The sequence below is a fragment of the Helianthus annuus genome, chromosome 5, assembly GCF_002127325.2.
Source record: "Helianthus annuus cultivar XRQ/B chromosome 5, HanXRQr2.0-SUNRISE, whole genome shotgun sequence".
In the NCBI taxonomy this organism is placed as follows: domain Eukaryota; kingdom Viridiplantae; phylum Streptophyta; class Magnoliopsida; order Asterales; family Asteraceae; genus Helianthus; species Helianthus annuus.
In genome coordinates this window covers 93400036-93414226 of record NC_035437.2, presented here as the reverse complement: position 1 = coordinate 93414226, position 14191 = coordinate 93400036, and the positions used below count along the sequence as shown (strand labels likewise).

General features: G+C 33.6%; 2 long non-coding RNA genes across 2 annotated transcripts; both read right to left on the bottom strand.

Moving 5' to 3' along the window:
* Window positions 1-5141: 5141 nt before the first annotated feature.
* On the bottom strand, window positions 5142-13908 carry LOC110938760. The gene is made up of 3 exons (XR_002591661.2): window positions 13775-13908; window positions 6729-6818; window positions 5142-5326 (listed from the first exon to the last, which is right to left on the bottom strand). It is a non-coding gene; the product is annotated as an uncharacterized LOC110938760 (long non-coding RNA).
* LOC110940387 lies at window positions 8002-10712 on the bottom strand. The gene is made up of 5 exons (XR_002593104.2): window positions 10130-10712; window positions 9622-9702; window positions 9328-9499; window positions 8225-8465; window positions 8002-8146 (listed from the first exon to the last, which is right to left on the bottom strand). It is a non-coding gene; the product is annotated as an uncharacterized LOC110940387 (long non-coding RNA).
* Window positions 13909-14191: the final 283 nt, after the last annotated feature.

The window sequence follows — 14191 nt, the reverse complement described above, 5'->3', positions numbered from 1 at the left end:
TCACAAAATAGGATTATGTAAATTATCTCAATTTAATCACTAGTCAAAACGGAATAGTCAAAAGATTAAATCATATTTCATCTAGGCTTAGGTAGCATGAACAGTTTAGCCAAAAATCATATTCAAGAAAAAGAAACAAGTCTCATATGATAAACAAAACATAGTATCAAGTTTGAAAACACACATTCTTGACCAAATTAAATGCTATTAAATTGCAAACCCGAACTTGAATCTTGATCGTGGCTTGCACCCTCTTTTTTTTCTTTCCTCTCTTCGTCGCCTCCTGTCACTTCTGTTGTCCAACTTGCGTCTTCTGTCATACTCCCTATTGCCGTCTGATGTTGATATAATCTCCCCCTTCTACCGATATCATATATAACGAGTGATATTTCCCCGCGCTTTGCGGCGGGAATTCAGCCGGTATCTATTCGGTCCGTTACAATACTGGCACTCGCTGTAGTAATCGAAAGAGAAAACCTTACATCAATCGAAAACAATAAAAGCGAAATCGATACCGGTACCGATGTTCAGTTGAAGTTGATATCGGTTTAGTTCGTTTGCGTCCTATGTATGTTTTTTCACCATTGCCATATAAACTTTTTTGAAAACTACTATTGTGCCGCTGTCGTACCAAACTGAATCCAAAGCAACTGAAAAATATTTGTATCGGTGTTGGTATTCATTTTTATTGTTTTGCTTTCAATAAGCTAAGATTATATCGCAACAATATCGTACCAAACCGAATAACATCAGTACCGTTATTTATTACTTTTTATGGTTTCTTGTTTGATAATAGATATCGTAGTGAACCGAATCGAAATCGAATGAACAACATCAGTTCGGTACCTGTATTTATTTTTATTGTTTTTTCTTTCGATAAACTGGCGTACCGTGCCAAATCAAAATCGAATGAACAACATCTGTTCGGTACTGGTATTTATCTTTATTGTTTTTTTCTTTCGATGAACTGATATTGAATAGATGGCGTACCATCCCAAACAACATTGGAACCGATACGTATATTCATTTTATCGTTTCCGTTTTCAAAATATTTTCATTTTTACAACTCTGTTTGTGATGATAAATGAATATCGGTACTAGTATCGTGACAATCTAAATCGATTAAAACCGTTTGAACAACAAATGTTGATTTCTATACCGAGCACATAAAGCATACCGGTACTGTAACGAATCAAACCGATACAGATCCAACGCCAGCGGTAACGTACTATCACAATGCGCTGGCAAATAACTTGCATTCTTAAAAAATAAATAAACATAGATGTAGATTTACAATTTTACAAAAAGTTACCGTCCCAAACAACATTGGAACCGATACCTGTATTCATTTTTATCGTTTCCGTTTTCAAAAGATTTTCATTTTTACAACTCTGTCTGTGAAGATAAATGAATATCGCTACTAGTATTGTGACAATCTGAATCGATTGATACAGTTAGAACAACACATGTTGATTTCTATACCGAGTACATAAATCACACTGGTACTGCAACAAATCAAATCGATACCGACCCAACACCCGCAGTAACGTACCATCAAAATGCACGGACAAATAACTTGGAACCTTAAAAAATAAATAGGCATATATGTAGATTTACAATTTTACAAAAAGTTAACAAATAATTATATTTAATGCTAAATAAATAAAATACTACCATAAAAAACAACTGCAAGAATTATAAATTACTATTTATTACTAAAAAATAAATGAACAAAAAATAAAATATTACTAAAAATAAAAAATAAATACTTAAAAATTAATAATCACTGTTCATCAAGACTTTGTATTGATAATTGAATGAATTCCTTTTATTTGTTTGGTAGGTTTTTGGAATCTGTTGCATCAAGTCCAACCCCAATAATTCACAACTGGGCCAGCCTTTAACGGATCATGAAAGTTGAGCTAGGCTGGCCTACCGTTACCCATAAGTAGCGGTCAAAGTCTTTATTCCTTGTCAACATCACCCACATCTGGTCAACCCCTTCCACAATTCTCAGTATTCTTTACAACCTTCAAAAAGTCCACCAAAAGGCATCATGTTTTGTTATATTTTTATTTTTATCATTTACAACCCAATATATAACCCCATACGTAGTGAATAAGCATGCATTCTGACATTAGGATTATTTAATCTAACATAACATTTGAATTCTAATAGGCCTTTATTCAATAAGGATATATTAATAATTCTTAATTATTTAAATGTATTAGTTCGTTTTCACTTAAAATTATCAATCTTTAAATACAAACCACGAAGGAGTAAAGTTTAAGAAAAACAACCGTAAAGTCATTCAAAATTACAGGAATATTTATATAAAAATATGTATATTTTAGAGCATATCAAATATCCCCACACTTAACCTTTTTTCGTCCCTCAAAAAGACTTATGCAAACGGAATTAGAATCAGAAATATACTCGAGTTCAAAAGCTAGATTATTTATTAAAATTAAAACTCATGTTAACCGAAATTGCAAGTATACTTATCCACTTAAACCCAAACCCAGTTCCAAGCCCTTATCATGTAAGTTTAGTTCAAGTTCGGTTAGTTTACCTAGGGTCTCACACTAGAAATCGCAGTTTCACCTAGTCCCGCCTCAAGCTTATAGAACAAAAGGAACAGTCATTGGACTATTTACTAACCGTTTTATACCAAAATCAAAAGAATTTAAAATCAATTTTTTCATCTTTTTTTTTTCTTTTCTTTTGAGCTTTGACTATGTATACCTTATCCCAGAGGCATTCCCAATCAGAGTCACCATACCCAAGAGAGATTACAATAGGCATCAGTATTTTTGCATTTTTATTTAAAAATCCCAGAGGCATTCTAACTCAGAGTCACTATCCCCAACAGAGATCACGTAGGCCTTGTCAAATTTTTTCGGTCTAGCTCATTTATTCTCTTTTTTTCTTTTGATAAAAAATTTTAGTAATTTTAGCTTATAACGACATTCCTTATACTATTTTTGGCGGTTTCGGCTTCCCTACTTTTCCTATATGAGAATCCACTAGCAAACTAACAATTAGGTATATTTAGATCAAATGAACCTAAAACCGGGCCAGACCTACTCACATATCCCAAGTTAGAAACAAGCTTAACTTTTTTTTTCTCATATTATTATTATTTGAAACCCGAACAAACCTGAACTTTCTATCATTTTCTGTTTTTTATCATGCAAACATCTTAAACAAGAGACATTTTCTAATTTTTTTCATTTTTTTATTTTTAATTATTTTTTTTGTATTTTTCAAATTTTATGACTCAAGACTCTACTAACTAGACACTAAACGATAGTTTCCCATCCCCACACTTAAACACTACATTGCCCTCAATGTAGGATAGAAACCGACTCAAAAGATTAAAATAAATAAGAAATAAAAAGACTTAGGGCATAAATGGAAAGGACTTAGCTAGTTATATAACGTGTATGCTCCAAAACTCTCGTCCAATCCCATCTCGATCGTATAGCATTTCGGTCGCGATCGGCTTTGACTCTAACTGACTGACATACTCGGTAAATGCCTTGAAATTGAAAAGCAGCTCCAAAATCACCCGAATGGAGATTGAGTATGGGTGGTACATATTCAAACCTGCAAAAACAAAAACAAGCAAAAACCAAAGTAGTACCGACTCTAAAAAAATGACTCAAACCAACTAATTTAGACTCATAGTACAAAATAAATGACTCAATATACAAATAAACACATACCGTAAACTACCGAGAATATACCGAATATTTTAAATTACAAAACTTTACAGAACCTCCCCACACTTGAATTTAAATAGGAGGTTTCTTCTTTATCCAACCCCGGTCCAACCCGTTCAATTCCACTCTTTTACCAGTTTTCAATAAGAAATCGTTTCTGAAGTTGAAAAACAATCTAGAAAACTCAAATGGGTCAACCCACCAATATTTAAACTTACCTGGACCAAACTTGATTCATGGCATGTAATGAGGAGAATGGTTTTCTGTACACTTCAATGTTCCATTAAGCTTCCTTTTGTACCATCTCTACACCCTCAGACTATGTTGATCCAAGTTTCTTCGTGCCTTCTCCCGTGTTAGTAACTGTGGTGGTGATTCATCTTCTAACTTCTCTACAGGCCGGCTATCCAACTCTTTAGCCACTATCTCTTCTTCTACGTTTGGTGTATATTTGATCTCCTTGGTCGGTTTCTCTTCAAATAATGTTTCTAAATAAGCAAGATCACCAACAGGGTCAAATTCTTCATCGTCAAGAGTTGGCAAACCTACCAACTCATCGCCAAACTCATCCTTCCAAGATGGTATATGCTCTTCAGTCTCGTCCTCCATCTTGTCAAGTGGCTCTTCTTCAACTTCTTCACTCCGGGCTGCGGTGTAGTCGGGCACCTTCAACTCTGCCTCTTCTACTACCCCTTCATCATCATCACTCCAAAATCCATCATCAATATCCCATGGCGTGGGACACCAATAACTGGAATTAATGACTTGCTGAACTGGAGGTGGGACTTCAACGCCCATTATCGTCTCCGGTTCATGAGTGTGATCCTCATCTTCTTCATACACAGGCTTAAAATGTGAAACCTGCGCAACATCATCCTCACAAGACAAGGGTAAATCTAATTCTTGAGAATTATAATAATTAAAAGTAGAATCATAATATTTACCTGGCAGTGGGATCTCAACGCACATTTCTCCCCTCGGATCTGGAATTGTATAATCAATCTCACCATCGGCCGTTTGATATCCTAAATAACTTCCATTCACATCATACGTGTAACGGCCTTAATTCTTCAAGCTCTGTGATATTAAACTATCAAGTGCGGCTTGAATCCACCTATCTCTTTCTTCCTTAGCAGCCTTAACCCAGTCAAGGAAGTCCTCTGTTATTCGTTTAGATTGCCCATTATATGATTGTGGCTGCACATAAAGGTTAGCATCGAAGTCCGTTGAACACCCCGAATTGTTTGGACAATATTTGGTGTAATGGGGCCCTCCGCAGACAAAACACATGATAAAAAATATATATAAAAAAATTAACTAATAAAAATATATTTACAAAAACGACTAGACACACTACTTGTAACACCCTTACCAATATTTAACGGTTTTATTATAAATTAAGACTAAAAATGTGTATTTATGATTAAACATACTAATGAAAGTACGGGTTTATTTAAATCTTTACTTAGCATTGAAACAATACAACAAAATGTGATTTAATTCGTTGTTCAACACAACAACGTAATAACGTGCGGAAGCTTAAACTTGATCGTGTTCGGTTATTCGTTGAGCTTGATCATCCTCCGGTACTGTAAATATACCTACAATCCATAAAACATGAATTGAATCAGTCATACGTAGTTTAAAACGTGTCAAAACGAGTCCGGGAAGCGAAACTGATTAAAATACAAATTTTTCGACGAAACTGGGTTCCGTCGCACCACGCGCCGGCGCCATGTTGCTCCCTCGCGTGGCGCGGGGGAGGCACTTTTCCAGCAGGGCTGCAGCTGGGACCTGCATTTTCAGCTATGCTAGTTTTTTACGGAAACGACCACAACTTCTTCGTTATTGATCCGTTTTACGCAATTCTTTTTCCTATGCGTTCGTAATTTAATTCTCCATCTAATGGAGTTAAAATTCAACATTCAAACTAATAAAATTCTAAATCTTTAAGCGTTCGGCTTATTATTTAAGATCAATATTTTGACCCGTTTGTATTTAAGACCTCCAAACTTGTTTCTAGTTAATCATAAATCATAAACCAAAGTATTTAACTCAAAATCTCTATCTTGGATTCATAACTTTTGTGAATTACGCGGCAAACACCCAAGTTACGTGCGTAATTCATTTTGATCTGTTTAGGGGATCTTTTATGCATTTTGGTCTATAACTAGCTCTTTTCTTTTCATACTTTATAATTCCACATCTAAATATCTTCTTTTGTTCCACCACAACTATTTTTGTGGTGGATTTAGCATATCTAACCTATTATCCCAAAATTTACCCATCGGTTGGTCATGTTACGCAAATGACCATTTTTGTGCATTTGATCCACGAATGTGTATTTCTATAACTTTTATTCATATTTAATGATTCCATAATCTTAATGCAAGTTCCTAAACAACCCCTATGGGTCGTTTTCCCAATATACCCCTCAAGGGTGTTTTGGTCAACTTTAGTCCCTCACTTTACGACGAAGGACTTTTGCTAAATATTTGACCAAAACTTGTATGTTTATCTAAAAACTTATTTATGCATACCTGGCTCGGGTCAAAGTATTGACCCTTTTACATAACTTTTGCTTTAAATCTTTCTAGTTAAAGCAACGCAAACTTATGTTATTTCCTGTGATTGTAAAACTCAACAAGCGATTGTCAAATATTATTGTCAAATGGTGCTAACAACACCATTTGACCCATTTAGTCTAATTGACCATTTGTCCATATGAGATTGTATTTAATTACCATTTCATTCCTTTAAACCTATCCCGGTTTTCCTTGAACTCGTTTTACTAAAAACCGTTTTTATCTGTTCGTCATTTCATGACTGATTTAGCATTTTACTCCTTTTTCTAAAATTCATGATTTCTTACGATTCCCCTTGTTCCGACTCTCATTGAATCGTGTCGGAACATCATATAACAACCACTTAGTAGCATTCTCATACAATACTTGCAGTTAAGTAATTTGTAACTAATGTAAAGGGGCGGTCAGCTTTACTTACCTTTCATCTGTTTTCGCTCTTTCTCCGCGTATTCAAGCTGTTTGACCCGCTTCTTTTCCCAAGCCGCCACCTAGCTCGTTAAGCGTCAAACTATTGTCATCATTTACAAGGTGGTTAGATGAGTCATTAACAATCACGACTATTCCACCTTACGTATTTTCTATGTCGAAACTACTATTCGACTTTATCATTGGTTAGTTTGACTTTTAAAAGTCAACTACCTTTAATCATACAATAGGCACAATTAAGTTAAATCAACATTATGATTAGAACCCGTTTTAACCCATATTTCGCGTAATTGGTCAAATTAGCCAATTACGCATTTCTTTCATAATTTCTTCTTATCAATATTCATTCGGGCATTTTAACAAACATCTTGTAGGTGAGATTTTATACGCATATTTTATCTAATTATGGTCATCGTTTTAACCAAGTTTTAATATCAAATTCATGCCTCTATGTCTAGTGTACATGAACTACACTTAGAACTAGCACCACAACATCAATGTTCATCCATTTAACATCCTAATTCAAGTGTTCATCTTTTTATCATACACTACAAGAAAACTGGGTTTTTAGTACGCGCGAAAGCGTCCTAAAATGCTATTTTATAGGACCTTTCATTTAATAAGACCAACAGTATTAGCGTTTCATGTAAAGGGGTCGTAATAAGTCCCGGAACTAAAAAAGCATCCTAAAATCTCAAATAAGATTATGAAACCAATTTTATGGTCGCTTAATATGTCTTTGAACAACCAAAATAGTGTCCTAATAAAAACATGTTAGGACACTTTCACGATGTTCTAACATGTGCTTACATACTTTTAATCTTTTGATACACTTACAAGCGTCCTTAGAAATTAATTGATAGGACCCTTATGATTTAACATTATAGCTAATTTTGTACCAAGAAAAGGGTCCTAATATACCAAATAAGATTATGAAACCAATTTTATGGTCGCATAATATGTCTATAGACAACTTAAATAGTGTCCTTAAAAGAACATATTAGAACACTTTTACAATGTTCTATTATGTGATTACCTACTTTTAATCTTTTGATACACATACAAGCATCCTTAAAAATTAATTTATAGGACCCTTATGATGTAACGTTATAGCTACTTTAATATCAAGAAAATGGTCCTAATATCCCAAATAAGATTATAAAACAAATTTTATAAACAGACCCTCAACATATAACATCCTAATAGTATTGTATAACATCAACTAATGAAAGAAATAAAACTTCATTATATTTCAAATAAGCATGTTCATACCAAAAACACTAACCATAAATAAGTTATAACATTATCTAACATAAAATCTTAACATTTAACAAAGAAATTAAAAGCAATTAAAGAAATAAGACGTATAAAATCTTGAGTCATCATGTGTCCTTAATCCTCATGGACTACCTACAAATAAATCATCCATGTATAAGCATTAAGTTCCATGATATTAAAATTATTTGCATCACAGGTTAAAATGCATACCGAGATGAATGGATAGGGTCATGCAATGGATGCACCAATACAATCTTGAATTGTAGAAAATAAACCATCTGGTCTTACCAAGTTTTCATCTTTTTTTTATTGGTACTTGAACGTTTACCTCACACCATTCTGGTCCAATCTCTGTACCACCAACTAGATCATTTGGTAAGCTCTGGACCCTTCCTCTTGCTACAGTCTCGATAGAGTTTAGAATGCTTTTGAGGAAAGCTTCATCTCTGACCTAGATTTTAGTTTTCAACAGATATTTAAGAAACTCTAGTCATAATAGTGCAAAAAATCATTTTACAAAAAAAAATTAATAAAGTTTTACACTAGTGTGCTAACATTTTTATAGAAAAACTAAGGAAAATTGGTTTTTAATAATCCCACGTTTACAATCTTGTACACAATAATCCCACAATCCCACGTTTACAATCTTGTACACAATAATCTCACCTTTACTCTTGGTACATAATGCCTAATTCATACCAGGATCAGTGCTTATAACTACTAGACCTGGCAAACGGGTCGGGTCATAGGTCAAAACGGGTCAATTATAAAAAAAAGGGTTGTTTTGGTTCGGGTCGAAACGGGTCCAGGTCAGAACGGGTTTCGGGTCGGGTCGGGTCATTTCTTTTTTAGATATACTAAAATCTTGCATTGATACATATTATTATATTAATTATAAAAGGAAGGACTTGTTCACTGATTTCAAGTAGGCTACTTCAATAGATTTGAGAACAACTCTGCAGCCAGTATCACCTATACTTTTAAAGACCTGCATAAGAACTTAATTTTTCTTTTGGTTTTGTGTGTATTAACGAGTTGATGTCACCCGCGTTGCTGCGGGACATTGAAAATGCTAAAATAAAATACGTTTTAAATTTACTTTAAAATTGTAAATGTTTTTGCTTAACATACAATTTAAGAACTAATTATATTTATATGTATACAAAAATTTAAATCTGTTATTTTGTTAGGTTCAATCAATAAGCCATTAAAATATAAATTAAATTATTTAATGCTAGAAAAGCCTCCAAATTTGCTAAAATACTGGAAACTACTTGAATCGGTAAACATGCATAAGTTATAAAAGGAAGTACCTTGGGGAAGGTAGTGCCTTATGTTGGCCAGATTGGTATTGCAAGGTAAGCCTCCGACATCAATTCTGCCATAACAAGTATATCCTCCATTTCAGCATATCTCTAGGCTGTAGCATCTTGCTCGTCATATCCGAGAGATTGGCCTTTGTTCTTGCTCTACTCTCATCAAAACCTTCAAAAAATAATGAAACATTACTGTAAAGCAAATACATAACTAGACGAATAAACACAGTACATATAGATAGATAAGAGTCATTATTAATTATTATTAGACGAGCCATAAACTAGAACAACCTGAAGCATGGCATTCTCCCGTTCCTGTTTGCAAGTAAGGGCCTGCGGTAGCTCAGCAACGTCTCTCTCTAATTGTTCAACCTATAAACCATTAGCAATGTTTTTAATTCTAATAATACTAAAGATGGAAGAAAGCAATCATATAAGCCATAAGATTTTATACACTTTCAGAATTAAAAAAAATTGTATCGGTTACTACATCGTGACCTGTCAGCATCCAAATAAACCTTCTTCATGAACTTATTCCTTACTAGATGATATACATAAACCTCTAAAAGCTTTTAAATCATGGTCCACTAGTCAATTTTCAATTATCTCATGATATTTAATTTAAATAAACTAATAACACAAGAATAGCAAAAAAACACTAATAAAGTAAACTGTACAACAGCAATATGCATAGACTTGTTACTAATTGGTATTTTTATAAATTAGTTTTTAAGTTTCAGCTTTTAAAGTTAGCCTCCAACATCGTGAGAAGTAGCAGTCAAATAAAATTCGAACATACCACCAAATTCCCATTGTGAGAAGTAGCAGTCAAATAAAAATTCGAGCACCGATTCTTCCGATTCCACCCATAGGGTACCAAATCGAAAATCAAACATGAAATCAAAACAATCCAAAGCACAATTTCACAAATTTATCAAAACCTCAACACATATGTACGTATACAACCGAACCTGAATAACGAATACAAACTACAACTAAAAAACACGCAACTGAACAACTAATATAACAGTACGAGACGGAAGAGTTCTGAGATGGAGTAACACGGTGGTGGTTCGGGGTGAGATAGTGATGGTGAAGTGTAGTGAGATTCGCAGCCTTGCATCCCACCACATCTACAAATCGATCTTCCTAATGGCATCTTCAAGGCAACCCGTGGAAATGGATTCGTAAACCAAGCATTTGGGTTTCGTTTTGCAGAGTGGAGTGCAGATACTTGGGGGAGATTTGTGATGAGCAAGATGTCAAACATAAAGAAGAAAACGAGGTGGCTGCTGTAATGGAAGCTAGGGTTTCTTTCAAGGAATAATAGAGATGAACTTTTTGAGGGAGTTCAAATTAAGAGCCAAATGGGGTTGGGGCCTGGGGGGAACTTTTTACGGTGAAAATGTTAGGATGAAAATTAATTTCTAAATTTTTAATAATATAAGCTTATAAAATTTAATTTTATACAATATTTTTGTAAAAGATATATAAATTACCTAATAGGGATGAACATTTGGTACTTGTTACTTTCGTTACCAATTTATTTTCTTTACCAATTCAGTCTCCACTTTTTAACGTTTTCGGTATCAGAACTTTCGGTTCGGTATGATACATGTATTTTAACGAATTTTACCTTCAAATACCTAGTGTTTTGGGTGGGTTAAGTGGGTGCATGTCGCGTATACAAACCCGTTTACATCATTGTTTCTCGTGTTTAATTAAATCCACCCGATTAAACTTACTAATAAACATAACTTTTAAATTATATTTAGTAATTTAAATCAAAACAAATATATACTATTTATATATATACAGCTATACAAGTACATAAAATGTGTATGAAAATGTGACCGCGTATGACCAAACTCATGAGTTAAATAACATGTTTCATCTGTTGTAGGTACGTATGACCAAACTCATGAGTTAAATAACATGTTTCATCTGTTATAGGTTATTATAAATAAAGAGTAACAATAATATAATAATTTGAAACACATATCATTATGCAATAACTAGGGTCGAAAATTATTTCCTATGTTGTTCTCTAAGCTATGGTTACGAGTTTCGAGGAACTATGTAGCTAAAGGTGCCTCAAGTGTGATCCATTAAGGCCCAATATGATCCACTAAGACATGCACCATCTACCATTGTTCATTATGATCCATTAAGGCCCAATATGGTCCATTAAGACATCGACAATCTACTATTGTCCATTGTGATCCAGTAAGTTACAATATGGTCCATTAACACATCTATGAGCTATTATTGCCCATTGTGATCCATTAAGACATGTATGATATACTATTATCCATTGTGATCCATTAAGGACCAATAGGGTCCATTAAGACATGTGTGATGTACAATTGTCCATTGTGAATCCATTAAGGGCCAATATGGTTTGTTAACACACATGTGATCCACTACTAGCCATTGTGATCCATTAAGGCCCAATATGGTCTATTAAGACATTGTTGATCTATCATTGTTCATTGTGATCCATTAAGCCCACAGTGTGGCCATTTTGATCCATTGAAACCCAAAATGGTCCACGTCTGACATGTTTGATCTACTATTGTCGATTGTAATCCATGAAGGCCCACTATTTTTCTGACCCATTAAGGCACAATGTGGCCTATACACATATATGATTAGGGATGACCTTGGTACCAGCTGCGAACGTACCCGTGCTAAACGTACCGGTACCGAAAATACCGATACCGAAAATCGTCAAATATTGGTACAGATATGGTACCGAAAATGTTCAATACGGTACCGTTCGATACCAGTACGATACCGGTATTTGAAAGTAAAATTCAGTAAAAACCGGTGTCGTACCAAACCGAAAGTACCAGTACCGAAAACGCCAAAAAGTGGGTACCGAAAACAATTACGTACAGAAAATTCGATACTGGTACTAACACGCATAAAATAAAAATTTTCTTAAACGTAACTAATATACATAAATTAACATATTATTTAAAAGAAAACAAATATGGTTTAGAACATATAATATTTAATAATAATTTGAATTTTTAAATATGTAGTAAGGTTTTTTTGTTTATTAATATTAAATAATATAATTTTTAAATGAGAATATTATTTTAGAGGGAAGTTTTGGATGAAATATTTTGGGGGAAGTTTAAGTTTTGAGTCAAAATATTTTGGGGGGGGGGGGGGGGGAGGGGGGAAGTTTTAGAATAAAATATTTTGGGGAAAGTTTGCGTTTTAGGATGAAATATTTAGAGGGAATTTTTAAAGACGTAGTAACTTAAATATTTGGTCACACATTTTTCGCATGACATTTGATAACGTTTTGTCACACAAAATAAATAAAGTGACAATGGTGTGACGAATGTTTATATAAAGCCACATGAAATTTTGTAATTTTAATTGTGGTTAATGTCTTATTTTGGACACACAAAATAATATATGTGTCCATATGTATTAGATTTTAGCCACATTATAAAGCATATAATGTGGTCGTAGATCACATTTGGCCACACTTCTCTAGCATGACTGCTTTTTCTTAACGCGTGGTTAAAGGTTTCGAATATTTCTGTTTATAGTTACATGAAACAAATATTGTTGCCATAGATCACATTTAGCCATACTTTTTTAGTTGCTAATAAATGTCACAATTTTTTTAAACGTGGATAATGGTTTTGAATAAATATGTTATTGGTCACATGAAAATAAATACGGTGATCGTAGATAATATTTGGCCACACGTTGCTACTAATGTTTTATGACTCAAATATCAAGTGTCCTATTACGGTGTATTATAATAACACCACAATGATTAAGCGTCCTATAAAGTTTAATGTTATAAGACCCAAGTGTCAAGTGTCCTATTAAGTTAAGTTCTAATATGACTTCGACTAGAAAGGGTCCTATAACACTACATTTATGACTTAACTACAACGTGTCCTATTAAGTTATGTTATAATAGGACCCAAGATGATCAAGTGTCCTAATACAGTACCACATAATGGGACACTAACAATAAAATGTCTTATAATGTACTTTATTAGGATCCACATTTTAAGTGTCCTATTAAATTATATGATAACAGGACCCTAAAAAATCATCCATCCTATTAAATAGTTTTTTAGGACACCGGTTAGTAGAGTATATTATAAAAGGACCCAAAAGTTCATTAGTCCTATTAAATAGTTTTTTATGACCCTCTTTTACAAGCGTCCCACAGAAAAGGTCCTAAAAAGCTATTTTTGTTGTAGTGATAAAACCCACTTAGCACACATATGGGTAATCATCAAATCCCTAATTTTTAACACTAATTCATCAAGTTTTCAACTAGGGTTTGTTTCTAAACATGAATTCATCCTAGTTTCACCCAAACATCAATCATTCAAGCTTCAATTTCGATTTTCATAAGTTCATCAAGAATCTCAACTTCATAAATATCAAAAATTTGACATACCTTACGATCCCCTTGACTTGGTGATCGTTTATTCATGTTCATGTATCGATTTGGGTCTTGATTTGCTCTCCAATTTGATGGATTAAGGTTGAACAAGGGTTTCCCCTTGTTTCTTCTCCTGATGATCGACATATACACACACTAAGTGTGTGATATGTGTTGATTTTTATGTTTTAATAAAACAAGTTTCCTTTATGGCAGCTTTGGTCCCTCAAGTTTAGTTTTAATTGTTAGGGACTAGAACTCCATGTTTTATTTACTTATTTACACCTCATTAACTAGGTTAATTACTCCTAGTTAACTTAATAGGTTCGGGAAGTTATAACCTGTTATATTTTAAGTCCCGTTAACTCAGGCATTTTTTTATGTACTTTGTTTTCTCAAAGTATTCACCCTCTTTCCCACTAATATTAGGTT